The sequence below is a fragment of the Aphelocoma coerulescens genome, chromosome 5 (assembly GCF_041296385.1).
Source record: "Aphelocoma coerulescens isolate FSJ_1873_10779 chromosome 5, UR_Acoe_1.0, whole genome shotgun sequence".
Lineage (NCBI taxonomy): Eukaryota > Metazoa > Chordata > Aves > Passeriformes > Corvidae > Aphelocoma > Aphelocoma coerulescens.
The window spans coordinates 24,896,053-24,914,760 of NC_091019.1; the positions used below are offsets into that span (position 1 = coordinate 24,896,053).

Below are 18,708 nucleotides of genomic sequence, written 5' to 3' on the forward strand. Positions count from 1 at the left end.
TCTCTGCTCTGGGGCCTGAACACCTCCTCCTTCTCATTCTTTACTGACCTTGGTGTCTGCTGAGCTGTTTCCTTCACGTATTCTTTCTTGTCACTGTTGCTGCCTGCTGTGCAGGTGGGTTTTTTCATCCCTTTCTTAAAGATGTTATCTCAGAGGCACGACCACCATCACTGATGGGTCAGTGGCACGTCTGTCCTGGAGCCTGATGGCATCAGCTCCATCAGACACAGCGGGAGCTTCTGGCAGGTTCCCACAGAAGCTCCCCCTCTAGCCCTTCCGCTACCAAAACCTTACTGTGCAAACCCGAAACACAAGGCTGTGAATTTCTAAGTGTATTCAGAAGATAATAGGATGGGTAATTAACATATAAACACCATACATGCTATTTGTGCTTTCTTAAGCATAAAAACCAATACATTTCAAGTAGAGGTCTGTGGAATGTTAATTTTATTCTATACACAACAGTTCTCTTCTACAGTACAACAAAGCAATCCCAAAATGTATTTAAAAAATATTTCTATAAGACTGACAGTGGTACTTCCTATCCAGACATATGATTTGAGTAATTTTATATATTAACCAAAAAAGTTGCTGGTAGGACTGCTCAGCAAATAGTATTCAAAAAAAAAAAAAAAAAAAAACAAATACAAAAACAAAACAACAACAACAACAAAAAAACAAAAAAAACCCAAAAACAAAAAAAAAAACCAAAACACAAAAACAACAAGCAAAACCCAAAAAAAACCCTCCCCAAAAATAATCCAACCAACCTCAAAACAAAAAAACAAAACCCAACCAACAAATCAAAAATACCCACCAAACAACAAATATCTGAAGCTCTAAAACATATATAAATAAATAAGCAGAATTCCACCCTGCAGGTGGTAAACAGATTGGAGATAGGAATTCTCACAGACAAGTGGCAAAAATAGAACAAATATCTAGAGTGATACGATAGTTTTAACTCTTTTTTTTTTTCTACAGGGAAGAGAAAGAAGGACTAAATATCTATTCAGACAGGTCTACATCCATCATGCTTTCACATTTATTTTGAAAATTTAGAGTTTCTTTTTTTTTTTTCTAGTTTGCCCCTAAATGAATACCAACCAATGCAGATATATTCTAATTTAGGTCATCACCAGCATTACAATTTCTTCAATTATATTGCATCAACATATCCAAAACTTTCTCAAAACACTTCTCAGAAGTCTCCAAAACATGACAACTATCATTGCCCATTAATTTCTACTAATGTTATGACAAAATATAGTAACATTCTACTATAAGGCATACTAAAAACTGCTCTTAGGTGAAGTGATTTTCTACACATTTGAAAATACCAAAAAGAAAATAAGTTATTCTTTAGAAGAAAAGAGTGTTCTTTCTTGATTATACAGATTGTCTTTGGAGGGGGAAAAAAAAAAAATGAAAAAAATCCTGATATTTTTATAATATCATTATTTCTTATTTTGTTCGGTTTGGGGTTTTTTTAATCTTGAAAGCTTTTTTAAGACCTGGATGGTTATGGAACTCAAAACACAAAATAATTCTCACTTAATAGCATACTTGCTTGTAGGACAAAGTCTCAAAAAACTGCTAATACAAGAAAAAAAGAAAAATCAAAACTGATTCTTAACCTCCAAAAGGATTCACAATCTATTTAACTATATGAAAAACGAAAAGGTAAAATTCCCATTCCAGTGCTGGTAGCCATCAGAATTCCCTTTTCACAATAATGACTATACAAAAAAAGGCAACAAAGTGAAAAATCAGACTGAAAGGTCTTCTGTACCCTAGATTTTTCTCATGATTCAGTATTCCTCTGTACAAATACAAAATACAAGACTCTGCTCCCATCAACACACACTGATGTTCTAAAAAAAGGCTCCATGCTTATTGTAGCCCACATTCCTTAGACTGCACGCAGACTTTTCTGACTATTAAAGATTAATACTTAGCTTGCTTTATGCATTAAGCACAAACAAACTTGACTACAAGACTGACACAGATGAGTCACAGTAAATTCATTCCCTAAGATTTGTGTCTGCTATCAGTGAAGAGCCTAAAGTTACAAATGTAAAAGCCATTTTGAGTTCTGTCGTAAACATTGATCACCAATCACCCATTTATCCACTTTTTTCTTATAAAACCTTGTGTGAATATAAGAAAAGTTATAAATGAACAGGCAAGAACAAAGTTTGGAAAGAAGGTAATAGCAGGCCTTAGTAGACACATTATATTAATGAATGAAAGAATAGAAGGAAAGTAAATTTTAGTTTACCTGTCTTCAGTAATTCATGGCACTATTAATTGTCCTTCATGTCAGTCTAGTGTATTTATTTTATCAAAAGGTATACTGTGTCTTAGGATATGTCCATATTAACAATCTCCATTGCACATTCCTTTTTTCTGGCAACCTGTGTGCATTGAGGGGAAAAAAGAAAACATTTAATGGTGTGGTGTGTCTCATACTGACAGAGCATGAGATTATCATGTGCTTTAGAATAAACATAAAAATCTTGTAATTAATTATGAAACAGAAACAGCTCTAAAGTGCAAGCAGTTGAAATTTCTTAGGCAGACCACCTAAAACATACAATTTATAAACAAAGAAAATGAAAGACAATTCATCTGGTTTTGACTAGAGGTTATATTCTGTTCTGCTTCTCTTAAGTAACAATAATTTTAATAATAATGTGGAACTTGTTCTTGAGACACCACAAAGTGGATAGGCTATGCTACAGTCATCCCATTTACCAGACAAAATATTTGCCAATTCACACCAGAACGCAACAACAAAGAAAAATCATTATCCTTTTCTGAACTGCATTTATTGAAATTCAGCTAGTAATTTTATTGTGGATTGGGTTTTTCCAACGTTTGTAGCATTTTATAGCATTTGGCAGGAGCTGTACATTCAACAAGGCCAAGTGTACAATGCTGGGGAGCACCTGGGAACTTGGGTATTCTCTGTGCACAGACTGTCTCTGACAGTAGAGCCACTTCCTGACAGGAACTAAAGGCTGGGTATCATCACCATGACAGACACACATCTTCCCTACTAGCTGCAGATCTGAACAGTATTTATTTTTTTTATTCCCTAGGCCAAGCTTTTCATCATTCTGATTCCATTCCAATTTTATATATGTATGACAGTCATTAATGGTTACTTACATGTTTTATTAATCTGGAGCTACATTACGTTACTCTGCCGAGGAAAATTAAATTCTAAGGCAGGTGTGTATCATGCTTATTTTGCACAATGTAGCTATTAAAATACTTGGAAATGTAATTTCCCCTTTGAAGTAAAAAACATCTGGTAGTAAACAGGGTGATCCCTAATTAATCAACAGATCTCAGACATATGATATCTGACAAGTTCATGCCAAACATCAAATACTTCCACAGAAAAGATGTGAAATCACTTGAATTCCAGAAGACTGGAATTCTGTGTTCCAAGGCAATGTGTGAAGGAAAACTCAGGGGCAAAAATACAGTAACATTCCTTTATAACTAATACTTATTAGTTATTAAGCTTATACTAAGCCTAATTTGAGATATTGCAATATTGGCAGTTTCTGTTACGTACCATAATATCAGCTACATGTATAACACTTCGGAATTACTGAAAAGGAGGTATCTAGTTAATAGGTGGTGTGGAAATAAATGTTTTGAACATTTTCATCTTGTTTTCTCCTAAGAGTGATTTTCTATCCCAAAGACACATTATCACTTGTCTTTATTAGCTTATTTTGATCCAGTGGGTTTATTAATTAACTGTAATTAAATTACTCTATGGTCAGCTTCCTGTCTCGGCTGAATGCTTTCTATGTGCATAAGAAAAATTAGCTTCAGTATCTAGAAAAGCAAAATCATTATTTAAAATTTAACTGGAGGGGTCTAATAGTTTCTTATCATCTGAAAGAATTTCTATTTGGGCACAGATGTTAAAAATACATTCTTCCTCAAATTTATGAGATATAAAAATAGAAATAGAAGCATACTGAATCTTATACAAAAATATATTAATACAATATATAGGAAATAGAATGTAAAAGTTAAAAAGTGTTATTCTTTAAAGCATGAAAAAAATGTTTTATGCAAACACCTACACCACTGATATATTATTCATCTTCCATAATAAATGAGAATAATCAGGGGACAAAAATAGATACAAGAGAGAAAAACCCATCAGACACATTCACAGTCACAGATTAAACCATAGCTTAATTTACGATTATATAAGGGAAAACTAAAAAGATTACAACTGTTCTGAAACTTAATCACCAGGACCACTTGAAAACTTTCCTGCAGAAAGTGATTTTTCTTCTGTGCTGCATGAAGACCAGAATTTGGCCTAATTGTACCATTAAAACTATGAGAACCACTCTGCCAAAAAACAGGAGGTACATATATGTCATCTTACAAATTACTCTTACAAATTACTAGATTTTAAATTAACCTCAAATATTTTGCCTCCCATCAGAAGCTTATCCTTCCCAAGGATGACATGAACCACCTTTGGCAACAGTAGATCAGATGACATTCCAGTCTGAAAACTAAATCACTGACTTTTCTTTGTACAGAGACAGTGAATATTATTCTATAACTACAGAAGTAACGAACACTTCATAGTGAACTGTTAAGGTATTTTTCAATTTAAAAAATTTTCTTAATCTCTTTTGTCTTAATATATGACAGAATCAGTTAGCACCTAATATTAATCCAATTTTATCAGTAGTTGAGGTATTTTAACAAGCACTCAGAGTTCACACCCACGTATGCACTGTGTGTGCTGGTGACTATCATCAGTCAGCTCCTCTTCTGCTTTCAAACACAGTTCAGGGGAATGGATGTTGGAACAGGCACCTGGTGACAGAGGGACTCCGACTGCAGAGGTTCAGTTTCTAATTCCCATATGTTTAAAACAGGTCACCAAGGGTGGTAATAGGCATTATGCTTAGAAAAGCACTGAGTATAAGGATTTTATCTTTTGGCCTATGTTTCCAATCCGTAAAATGACAGTAGTAACTCACTGTATACTTTATATGTGTAAAAAATAGACAGAACTATTTATAAAATGCATGTAGCAATGATAGCAACCTCATACAGATGTTTTCATAGTAAAAGTAATAACAGCACTAATCAATAATCCTATTGTTAAACAAGTATTATATTATAACTGCCATTGAGGAACTGCCTGGAGTATAAATAAAATTACATATTATGATTAATTACAGAATTATTTTCATTCTGTGTTTGGGAATCACTGAGAATCTCTGAAGTTGGAAGGGATCTATGAAGACCATCTAATCCAAGGTTTCAAAGACATCTATGTTTTGAGGATTTGCTAAAATGAGCATTAGTTTGTTTATTTCTCATCCTGCCTGTAACATCACAGAATCCTATTTCCTGATCATGTTCCTACAATACAATGGCCACTGAAGAAAAGGCTGATTTTCATCCACTAGCAGCACAGTATTTTGTTGTTAAAATACTGTGCTGCTAGTGGATGAAAACTTCAGCAACCTGCTAGTGTCTCTAAATTCATTTTCAACCCTTTAATTTCAAATTCTGATTAGGTTTTGCTTTCTGGTAGTTTGACAGTGTACATGTCACTACATTCCATTTTCTCTTTTAAAAATACTATTTCTCAGTCAGACGTAAATTCTCTGTTTCCACAGCAAAGACTACATGGTTGCGGAAGGACAAATTCTCTCATCTGTCACCATATTGTATTTAAATAAAGCCTTACATTCACAGTCCTTCTTGCCCCCCACAGAAATTGCAAGGTCAAATTATTTCACATTAAAAACATGGAAATTAGAAAAATCCATGGTATTACTGTCCCCTGATGAGTGATGACTAAGACTGAATTATTTGGATTCTCTTTCCCATTGCATAATGCTATGAAACAAAATGCATTCTGCAGGCTCATACAATTACCCTGAGTTTCCTAAAGGATGTAAATTTTCAGTACCTCGTTCAGGGCAATTTCCTTGTTTTATGATGGTTCCATGTTGAAAAGAATCTCACTCCCAAATAGATTAAGTCAACATACCACATTTTAGGAGTCTTGGTTGGATTTATACTTGGGATTTTATGGAAGTGACTTAATTGCTCCTACTAAGCCAATAAATCCTACTATGCCTTGTTGGCATAGTCAGAACGTGACGTAAAATATGCACATCCATTTCCCTTACTTATCACCTAGGGAAAACAAATTAAAATGTTTTCTATACTCTAATTCTGAGAGAGACTTCTAGGACACTCAGTGAAGTAAGCTGACTGAGAACTCAACCGTAATGTTTTAAATGAAGATTATTGTTTTCTTTCTTAAAAAAAATTCATGTATCACACAGAAAAATTCCTTGTATGCATGAACCACCATGCAGATTTTGGAGATATAGTTTCCAGCCATGTAAAATGGATTAATTAAAGACAGGTTGATAAACCATTTCTTTACCACTGCATAGGAATAAGCCACACTTCAAGCACTTTTTATAAAGATGTTTTCTTATTCTGTCATTGCTTTAAACTGCCTGTTTTCTTTTGTCGGGGTATTTCCCCCTTCCCAATGATAATTTCATTTCCTTCCTCTGTAAAATCATCTCTACTTCTCCATTCCTAACAAAATAAAAAGTTCGATCAGCACAATGACAAATAACTGCTACTGCCATGAACCACCTTTTGAAACCCATTCCCTGGTGTCTGGCTCTGGATGGAGTCAGTAACACCTGTGCAGAATTAATACTACACAAGGCACATGGCAAGCAAATCAGAGTACAAAAGTTTTATCCCCATCTCACGCAGGTATGGAAGATTACATGTGCTGCAAAGCAGAGTGAAAATAGCTGTACTTAATTGTGGGGATATTCAATCACAGCCCAGGATGCATTTGCTTCCAAAATATAACAGGAGGAGAGCCTCCTCCTCATCCTTGCAAAGGAAGCTGCATGGTCCAAAAAAACCAGGAAGGAGCACCACCAGCTGATTCAGAGTGCCCTCTCCCAGGTACAAAAGGTTCCCTGAGAGGAAAGTCTTCTCACATCGTGTTCAAATGTGTCCCTTCAACTCCTAAATGCAACAGAAACAGCTTGAGGTGTGATAGATTTGAGATAGACTAGGAAATGGGACAGTGCAGTGGAAGTTTTTACTGGTTGTAAAGCTTTTAAATGATGTCTTATGTATACAGTTTGCATGAAATTTCAGTGTAAATACTACTGATATTTTAAGCCTCTGTGTAAACATTCCTAACTTTAACAATGCATTATATTGATTTAAGTCATTTTTAGCTGTCTTAAACTAAATCAAGACATGACACATTCTGGAACATGAATGTCAACACCGGGGCTTACACTGAAAGAACTGAAGCTATGAGTCATTACAGGGTTTCAGCACAAATAATATCTGGACTTAAGTCATCTTCATATACTCTGTGACAGATGCTATTCAGTTAGGAAAGTCAATATAGAATTTCCTCACCACAAAGAGGAAAAGAAACTTCTGGACACAGTGAATAGCCATATTTATGTAGGCAGATACTGAAACTATTTCCACACCATGATTGGCAAATTCCAACGATTTAATTTATCAAGATAGGACAATATTTAGCTTCAATCAGAAAAGTAAAGGTTGCTAAACCAGAAACACTTTATATTTATGTTGCTTTTTTAAAAAAACTTCATGTTTATTAATCAGCAATTGAAAAATTTAAATCATAGACTTTATTTGTATACACCTAGAATTCACAGATATCTAAACAGATATCCAAAAACCTTAGTCCATACCTAATTAATGTCAAAAAAGGGCTATCCTCATAAATACATGGATATAGACAATTGCTATATAAATAAGCAGCATCCTACAATCAGATTAGCATGAGTTTATGAAATTGGTATTACATTTTACAAATACCTTGGAAACAGAATTTGAGCCTCACAGTAGGATGATACTGTAAAAAGTATCTTATTATCCCTTCCTTACTGTGTGCTCAGAATTAAAGACAAGCTGATGCACATTCTGCAATTTATGAATGTAAGACAGTTTCTTATCCCTAAGAAAGTAAAAATAAACCATGCCATCATTTACTACTTAAATATGAATGAAATGAAAAATGAAACAAGCAGCAATCAAATAGAAAAATACCTGAAAACCTGTAACCTAAACTTTTACAGAAACATATATTTCTTATTGTCCTTTGCAGGTTAACAGATTTAGTTCTTGGTATTGTCTAGTGAAATTAATCCACATGTACTAGAAATAGCATAGATCAAGCAAACACCAGTCTAAATACTAATTTTCTCAAAAACCTTTGATCCAAACAGAGGTCTCTAACTGGATAGAGTCAATATATCATCTTCTCTATGATCCTTTTATGGGCAGCATTATATGGAGAGTTGCCATGTGGTTCTGTTTATGTTCAGTAAAGTTTGATTTATTTAATAATATGAAGTTCAGAATGTAATGTCATTTACATTCTTGCAAATACTTATTTAGGTCATTTCACCCTCCAGAGATTAATTTCAATTAAAAGACAATTTTCACACCATAAAATGATAGCAAACACTTTTGCTGAAAGACCCAAGTTGGGGTTTTGTTAGTAGTATTTATTTATTTCAGTATAAGGCATGCCTGGGGGCTACATACTAAGGTAAACTGAAGACAAAAGCTTGCTTTTTTTCCCCAAAAACTGGTAAACCTACTGATTTACTGTTTCTTCCATCTCTGCCCAGATCCATCTAGGAACAGAACCTGCCCTCTAAATGCATGAAAACACATACATGACCTACTTTAATAAATTAAAAAAGAAAACCAAACAAAAAACCAGACCAATAAAAATAAAACAAAAATTAGCATACAAACCATAACATCTATTACAATAGTTTCATAAGGGAGAGATGGAAGTTTTTACCACTCCTTTGTCCGTGATTTTCCCCATGTGTGAATTATTATTTCAACACTTGCAAGGTATTAATCATAAGTTATGACCTATTATTATGACACAGATGAAATGAAGTGTGCTGGTTTTCACTGGAATAGGGTTAATTTTTTTCACAGTGCCTCTATGGGGCTGGGTTTGGATTTGTGTGGGAATGTTTTGATAACACAGGGATGTTTTTGTTACTGCTGAGCAGTACTTACAGTCAAGGGCTTTTCTGCTCCTCATCCCACCTCACCAGTGAGGAGCTGGGTGTACACAAGAAGCTAGGAGGAGGCACAGCCAGGACAGCTGTCCCCAACTGATCAGAGGGACATTCCACACCATATGGCATGTGCTCAGTTTAAAAGGGTAGAAGAAGGAAGGGGGCTGGGTGGGGAACATGATCAGAGTGACAGTGTTTGTTTTCCCAAGTAAGGTTTATGCATGATAGAATCCCAGGAAGTGGTGAATGAATTCCTTACTTTGGTTTCCTTGAATGCATGGTTTTTGCTTTATCTATTAAACTGTCTATGTCAACCCAAAAGTCACTGTTGAGATTCTCTTCCCATCCCACTGCAGCCTGGTGGGTGAGGGAGTGTGTGAGCAGTGCCATGCTGCTTGACTGCTGGCTGGGGTTAAACCACTCTATGAGGATTACACATAACCACCCTTGGAAAAGTGAACCTGAGAAAAAGATCAGCACACACTGCATTGATCCCTGCAGCAATCAGCAGAAAATGAACACACATTGACCAATGAGTGGAATAATGACTTTGTTGACAACCTCAGTGAGGTTCAACTTCTGCAACTAAGTGGATAGAGAGATAAAAAGAAAGACTTGATAAAAAATATCTCTCTATCTTCCCTGTTTTCTGCTTTATATGATCATCCCACATCAGTCACACACATGTCCAGACGGCCACAGATCAAGGATCATATGTCACTTCTGATCACAGTAGTTTCTTTGCCCTTCTGTCCACAAATAATATAAAAATATTCCACTCATCAGAAAAATATTTCTAATTTTAAAATGTTAAAATAGCTTATTGCAATAATTAACATTATTCACCCTTCTTCACATCTTAATTAAATTCAGGAGAAGTCAGCAACTCCACAGTGGACTTATGGTCCCAATTTATACTTGCAAATATTGTAAGGTCCCATGAGTATTATATAACCGATGATACACCACTTGCACATGACTTCTCTAAATGCATACATTGCATAAGAAGGAAAACAAAAGAAGAATAAATCACTATCTGAGAAGGATGCAAAGATGCAAATCAAGAAAGTATTACATATCCATCCAGAGACTAGATGGAAAAAGAGAAAAACATTATTTTTTCCTGTTTAAGTAAAATTGAATTAACCATAAAGTTAGCCTTGGTAGGGCATTAGAAATTTTATGAACTGTATTAAAACATAGCAACTCTGAAAGAAAATAAAATCAGCCACTTTTATTCTTTTTAAAAATCTATAACAAACAATCAATAATGCAGCAAAATGATCTTTAAATCACTGTAGTATTGAAAAAATAAGTGTGAAGATGTGTTTACAACAGTGGAAAGCAAAATAGTCCCATAGAGGGATAAAAATTTTAACTATACATTGCTTCTTTGCATAGAGTCCATTAATCAGACATGTAGATGTTAGGGATATTTGGCATTGAAGTGGCTGGGCTGTGCAGCCTGGATATCCAGCATTATCATTTGATGCCAAGAAATAAGATTATTCTATTCTCTTCATTCAGAATTTTTAGGAATTTAAGTAGATTCAGGTGGAAAACAATAACTTTCTTTTGTGATAATTGCTATGATTTCTGATTTGAACATAGCAAAAGCCAAAGTCTCAGAAAAATAAAGAGGAAAAGATGAAAGATCAAAGATCTTTATACAATTTATTAGCAAAGATATATACACACATATGTGTATACACATTTACATATATATACATAGACACATAACACACATATATAAATATATATATGCACACATATATACATACTACGTATGTATGATTATATTTGATTATAGATGAATAAATATTAAAGTTACTCAAAAGCAGTGGGAGCAATGCTCCAAAGAACTGCAGATCTGGGAAATTTCAGAGAAAAATCATAAGATAAAAGTAATCCAAGCTTCAGCTGCATGTACAATGTAATGCAATGCAATGTAGTTTGACTGAAGGTACATTATCTATCTCTAACCTGACAAATATTTTTAACAAGAAAACACTTGTGTTTTTTTCATGCTTATAAAATCTGATTATTTTATCTGTCTTTAATCAAGCCTCTGAAAATGGAGAAATGAAATTGGATGACATTTACTGGTACATTCAAGGTCTCTCACTGAGTTAAAAGGATTTACATTAAACAGTGCAATCTTATAAACTGTATATGGAAGGACTAAGGTGAAAAGTTTAATGCTACTAGAAGTTACTGGACAACCAAGAGAACATGACCATGGTGAATCAGCTGGTATTGTTCCACTTTTAATGTAACTGTACAAAACCTAATCTGGACTTCAGTAGATCACAATGCATGTGCAAGGAGTATTAATTCAAGCTGTAGAAGATAACAGGATCATCATCAAAAGAACAGAATCCAATCTTATAAGAGGAATTGGAAAATGCTTAGCTCATTCACTCTAGAAAAATGAAGGTTAAGAGAAGATACGATTACAGTCTATAAATGTATTGGCTTGTTAAAATTAGAAAGACACAGGGAAATTTCAATGTAAAGGGCAGTGTCATAAAATCAAATGTGCATACCCTAATGCATTTCTTAATAAAAACAGAAGAACACTTCTGAACATTAAGATGGTGCATTTTCTGTAATAGTCTTACACTCCGAGAAGTGGGAACAATTATCCTTTCTAATCTACAGCCCACTAAATTCAGGGAATTTAATTTCTTAAGACAGGCTGAATTGATTTTAAGAAAGGAAATGCATGATCTGGTGGTCTTGTAGAAGAGAGACACAGTCTCAGTAAGGTGTATTACAACAACAAAATCAGTTTTAATTGGTTTTAGTCTCTGGTCAGCTGTATTCTCACACAGGAATTATCTTGACCATATTCACATACTTGGTGTCCATAAACAATTTCAAAAAATACACATTTCTTCAGTTTGAAAATCAGTCAGTGACATAAGCTACTTAGCATATTCTGATGCCCACATGATTACCCTTAAAATACAGTATTTGTTTTGGAAATCAAAAATCTTTATGACACCTACCTTTCAGAAGAAAAACAATGGTGGTACTTTAGGCATATTTAGGCACATATAAAATATAACAGGTCTCAAAACCAGCCAGAAATCCATGCAAAAATTGAGTTCTACAATTATTCCTACTTGTATGACTGTTTACTTCAGTAGCTCCTACCATTAATCATTCCTCATCACCCCGGCTTTACTGACGGATTTGTTATGGGTGGATGCAATGATATGCATGCACATTGAGTAGGTGTTGCAATATTCCAGACATTTTCTTTTACTGATTACATGGCAAACAGTGCAAGTTGAACACAGAAACAAATTCTTACTAGAATTTGTTTATTGAGGCTTTGTTTTCTCCTTTTTCTTATAAATGTTTCTAAATAGCGGTGCAGCTGAAATATATGAGCAATTCCAACAAAAAGTGAAAAGGACACCAATATTAGCATTCTCCAGAACAACAAATGGGTTGAGGGGAAAAACAAATGGGGTTTGGAAACCTAATCGGATCTGCAGTCAAACCTTGGTGAGCACTAGATATAGACAAGCTACAGTGTCAACATTCAAAGACGGTGTTTACTGATTTATCCAGCTAAATACTTCTGCTCAGATAAAATTGTAAAGGCTGTATTAGTAATTTCTCAGAGACAACGTACAAATAGAAATAAGAGTCCTATTCCCCTTCCTCCCATGGAAGTATTTTATATTCCATATCAGGACTTCATCTTATTGATTTTGCAAAAGTAAATACCTGCTCCTGTCTGAATCGAATACCCAAAGGAGAGAGAACTTTTGATTCATATAATTGGGAAGAGAATACAAAAACTTTGTTTTGGGAAAAGATACCCCAGGTTAAATGAAAATACATATATTCAACTAAATGAGGAATAACTCACTTTTAAGCATTAATGAGATTTGACACCGAAGCACAGCAACACTGTCAAATGCCTCTATTTCTTAAGCCTTGATTTCTTCAGCTGTATAGGGCCTGTATCTTGGTTAAATCCTACATTGGAAAGAGTTGTTTGGAGCAGATTACTCAAAAATACAGTATATTCACTTTCTGAATCTTTATATTGATTGCTGTTGACAAAAGAAGAGAGGTGATAAAGTGTCTCAAGACTCTTCATGTCATGGAAGACTACGTAAACAAGAATGTGAACTAGAATGGTAGGATGGCAGAGTCTGTAGACCTCTGAGGAATGAAACACGCTGAGGTGTCAAAAAGTCCTGCTGTGTCAAGGATAGCTGAATTAAAGTTTTGTCACTGCCCCAACAAATACTGAAACAACAGTCTCTGGAAACAGTTGCATTACAAGACCACAATTTCCAGTTATTTGACAACAAAAAGCCAACAGCAATAAGAAAAATCTCTCTTTGCCAGTACAGAAATAAAAGGTAAAAATAACCGAGATCAGATCTGTTGTTTATAATTTATAACCCTGTTTGGGGAAAACTAAAACAGCTTATAGATAACAATTCCAGAAATTCAAATGACAAAATATAATTGCATGTTTGTTTTTCCTCCTAAAGATAGCAAAACTGGGAAAAGAAAGTGTGTCAGCTTTTTTACCATGCGAGTTTCTCACCCATTTTTCTGAAATGCTATTGCAGGAAAGTATGGATATTATCATAAAGAAAGAGTATGCTATAAACACCTGTGTAACAGATAAACCATTCATTTGATCCATTTCCCTAGTACAGGTAGAAATATTCATTCCCATTAAATACTTCTACTAAGTTTCTGAAGTATACATTCATGAAACGATATTAACATCAGATACCTTTCTTTGACAGCTAATTCTTAGACCTCTTCACTAGCAGAAATATGCTCATTATTTTGATGGGCTTTTACTATGTTAACCTTAAATCAGAAGTCTGTCCTCTTGGTCTCAGAATTTCTGAAATGACCATGTACCCTGCCCTTAACAAGATTTATCTATGGAGTGAAGTGAAAGTCAAATCAATTTTATATTCAAAACTTACTCTGCCTACCAAGTCAGCTCAGAGATATGATAGGAACAGTTTGGAACATGAGTTTTGTGATATTGATGCCTGACACACACAGTGGGACAGGTCATGCCAACTCAATATGGTTTTTAATATTTAATTAATAACAAGTTGTTGTAGGTATATTATGATTTTTTGTTAAAAAGACAGAAATACACTATCAAGAGGAAGTTTAAATTATCATCAACATAGTAAAGAAAGATAAGTACTAAATGGATTAGTATGGTAAATGGATGTTACAATTCTTATTCAAAAATAACCTCCTAAATTTGTAGCGGAATCCAAATCTAAAATCTAAGTATGTCAGATTGTATATGCTCAGATTTTAATTCATCTGTAGGTATCATGTACTTCTGTATGCTGATGTACAATGGACAAAAAACTTTGAAACTTAAAAAAGATGTGTAGGACTTCTACAAGATTTCAAGACTTGCACGCAAAGAAGGTTTGTGAGATACAATTTTCTGATTTCAAGAAATACACACAATGTGCTAAACAGTAAGAGAGAAGCATCTAATATTGTTTATTCTCCCTTATTGCTTTCTAACATATTCCACTGGGGGAAAAAAAACCAAACAAACAACAAACAACTGATAACAAGCTTTTCCACATACTACTGAGTACACTCATCAGTGTTTAGCATTTTAAATTCTCAGCATCAATGCTGACAATATCACTGAGTCAAATATTATGGCTAGATATATAAATGCTGAATAACTGCATGACTAAATACATCTGTGTTCATTAAGGCTAAATCAATGATAATCAAAATTCTTGTTTGTGCAGCAAACAAACTGCTACTAGAATTATGGAGAATTTTAGATCTTCCCAAGTTCTTCTGTTTTCATACAGCATTATGTGTTAGTTCTGTTGCAGGACTTGTTTTGAGACATTAGATATGATGAGTGGAACTGACTCAGACTGAGACATGAATCTGTGTCTGAAATGGCAACCACACACTCTTGCTATATTTTCTTTGTGGGATTTTTTTTTTTTTTTTTTTAATATGAAGATAATGAACAGAATTTAAAGTCTAATTACCTAAACTTGAATCACTAATTTTACATATCTAGTAATATTGTTACAAAAAGACACAAAGACAAAAAAGCATAACAAGTGCATCTCCAGTGTCACACTGAAACACTTTGGCTAGATCTAACCTATTATCTATTTATTGCACATATCCTTATGTATCACAGAATGACTCACAGAGCTAAAATAATAATTTTAAAAATATCTGAATTTCATCCCGGATTGACAGCCCTGGAGACTTACATTTTCTCCTCATCCACAGTGTAGAAACAGTGTCAGTAACTGTACTACTAGCTCGTTCTCTAGCTCGTTCTCATCACCACCCACTTGGAAGAGACTATTGTTAAAGGTAAAAAGATTTCTTAACTTTACATGATAATGCCTACAGCTTTGAGTCATATATGTCCTCTTTTGAAGGGTTGATAAGCACCTGCATTTCAAACTGACTTTCAAAGAAATTAAGGGCAACTTGAATCTATGGAAAGCGGATAGACAAAGTGTACTGAAGTGATGCACCTCAGATTCTAAGATCCTAAATTAGCAGTCATCTTGCAAATAAAAATAAATCCCTTATTTCTTAAATAAGATCACAAAACAAATTCAGTCAAGTATTGCTATTAAATACATTATACTCCAAACTTGGAGGAAAATATTGTAAGATTTTTTAAAGTATATTTCAATAAGAAGAAACTGATTATATAAACTTTGTAATTATGTGAAAGGAGACTTAAATACTAGAATATATATTTTATCAGTTAGTTCAACTAATGAATCACCTAGATTGATTATTTAACGTGTGGGCAATTTCTTGCTCACTGTTAAGTGAATAGGACACTGTGGATCAAAACTTTACTGAGGATTTTAGTGAGACCAAGAGAAGCATAAGAAAATAATACAGTGAAAGCAAGTTGAAGCCCAACTTCAATCATCTAAAACAAAGACTCATAAGTTTTCTGTAATTTTAACCATACAGATTGAAGCTTCCTCTCTTTTGCAACTGTGCTAAAGTCAACACACCATTCAGTTAAGCAAATGATCTGGTAGCACTTAAAATTGTGGACAAAAAATAATTTGAAGAAAAATATCTTTCCTTTATCTCAAGAACAGGAATTGCATTGCTACTAAAATTTCCATAGAGAAAATACTGCAGTATTTATCAATTTTAAAATTAAACTTTGATTAATAGAAGTATTTCAAAAGTATACACATATATAAATGCAAAGATATATGGCATTATTGTTCTGTGACAAGGTCTTATTAAGATGGTAATTACTCCTGTGTAAATGTGAAATGATTTAATTATAATACAAATAATCTAAATTGAATAGTTTCTGTTTCAAAGACTCACTTGCATGGTGCTAAGAATTTCAGTAATTTCAATTAGAAATAATACACAGCTGTCATGTTCTTTTTCTGAAACACACTATTATAATGAAGTTCTTAGATTATTTTCCTGTAGGGCATTATTAGCATTATATATCATACAAAAGAAAAGCTTAGAACAGTCTTGAAGATCTACTTACCTTTTACCATGTTTTTAGACCTTTAGTCTCAAATAAAAGAATCATTAATGGAAGCATGATAATGCCTTAACTATATTCAAAACAAAAGAACTTATGATAAAAAAGAAGAAACAAGCAATAATTATTAAAAATCAAAAACTGTCAGCAGATACATAAATGCCAACAATCCAGAGGAATGTTCCTACAAAACAAAAATTGAATCTATAATGATTTTCTGGCAAGAGTTGACATTTTTATGATGACCACTGTACATAAACAGGATTCATTTAATGTCAAAGCACTTTAGCAGCCTAAATTCATTGTGCATTATTTATATAAGACTTTAAGCTAGACTCATGCCTCACAGAAAAAAAATTCAGTCTTCCTGTAACAATTATGTCTATATTAGCTCATTCACATGCCTACAGAAATGTGGGTTTGTGTATACAAGTTTGCATTACACTGACAGAGAAGTCTGTGAGATCTTGATCACCTCTAGTGGCTAAGCCTCTGAAGCAGAAGTGAAAAAGACATGAGAATGTTAACTCACCAAATATTGCCATATGTTTGTATTTAAAGTTGCACCTTGACTCAGAAAAACTCAAGTCAATTTTATGTGTTGATACACAGCTTAGTAAGGTCAAAGAAGATCTGACAACTCAATGGTACCTGTTTGGCACCTCTAAGTTGTAAGTTGGAAGTGCAAGATCATTCCTTTTAGACTCCAGATGCCAAGTGCAGCTGACTGGTTGCTTTGTGATAGCACCCAAAACAGTGCCAATAGGAACGCACAGAATTCCCATGAGCAGCTTTGCACAATCATCTTCTGAGGGGACAGAGGGGAAGGGAAATGGGGCAAGGGCAGGGATATTTGTTAGCAACAGAAGGGCTTATCATCCAGGGAAGAAAATAGAAAATATAAAAATTATGATAAAGAAACTTGCTAGGCAAATGAGACAGAAACACATCAACATAGTTACTTGAGTCAGAGATGTTCAGAACTGCTTTGGGGCACAGGACTAAGAGAATATTCAGGCCCTAGTCCATGCTAACACTTCAGGGGAAGGAGCAAGAGGCAGGGAAAGATATGCACACATAGGCAAAAGCAAACTTCATCTGCAACATGCTGTTAATCTTTATTGACATTATTGTTGTGACATGGTCTATTGAATAACCAAATAACCACAGCCATCTGGAGTCAAGGTGTATGAGGCATTGTTCTATCACAGCCTCAAAGTTTGATTCATAAATGATATGTAGAGGGAAGAGCACCACTTACTGAATCACGTGTTACTAGCAAATAAATTTTAGCTCTCTGTAAAGTTTCATCATCCAATGGGGTTCAGTTTTTTGCAAAAGCTACCAATACACAATTTATTTTGTTCCAAAACAGACATGAAATTTGATCTTGTTCAGGTCAGGCAACTGAATCCACTGCATTTTCTTTATAGTCCTTTCACTTCCTGTTTGTGTCCCTGTTGTTCCTGCATTCTGTTAACCATTTTTGCATGGAGGAAAATTCAGATACCATGGATGCTGGTATGACTTTTATTTCATTTTAAAAGTCGATACGATGATTCTATAAACTTCTCAGCAAAATTAATCTGACATGTAAGTCTAGGGAGTGGGCTTGTCCAGACATGAGTTTACAACAGAGCAGTAAAGCTCTGGATGTGCAAACAAACCTCTCAATATATTAAGAAGAAAGACAGGTGATACGGGAGATACCTACAACATATATTCCACTTTCACAACGGTTCAGTTGAACCAGCTGTGAAAATGAAGCATGAAACAAAGACTTTTTCTTTTGGCAGGAAGTAGAGCAATGTCACTCAAGTCCTGGTTTCCTCTCCTTACATCCTTGGATCAGTCCTCTGTGAAACTGTTGACCAAGCACTTTATTAATGCAATGTTTATGAGGAGGACATTTAGGGACTCATGGAGTCCTGCAGCTGTTTGTAACAAGCTTAGGGAAAAATATTTCTGGATGGATTCCAAAAGGGGGGGGGGGGGGGGGTGGTCCTTCCC

At 34.4% G+C, this 18,708-nt stretch overlaps 1 protein-coding gene across 16 annotated transcripts in view; it reads right to left on the reverse strand.

The window, feature by feature from the left end:
* The window catches only part of LRRC4C (leucine rich repeat containing 4C), a 513,517-nt gene that overhangs the window by 213,622 nt on the left and 281,187 nt on the right, over positions 1–18,708 (reverse strand). For 13 of the 16 annotated variants that reach the window (XM_069017154.1, XM_069017152.1, XM_069017148.1 and 10 more), the window contains one exon: positions 2,282–2,417. The gene's annotated coding sequence lies outside the window, so the exon portion shown is untranslated. Of the gene's footprint in view, positions 1–705; positions 2,418–13,032; positions 13,143–18,708 lie in introns of those variants that run through there. The other 3 variants (XM_069017144.1, XR_011151369.1, XR_011151368.1) reach the window with 3 other exon arrangements.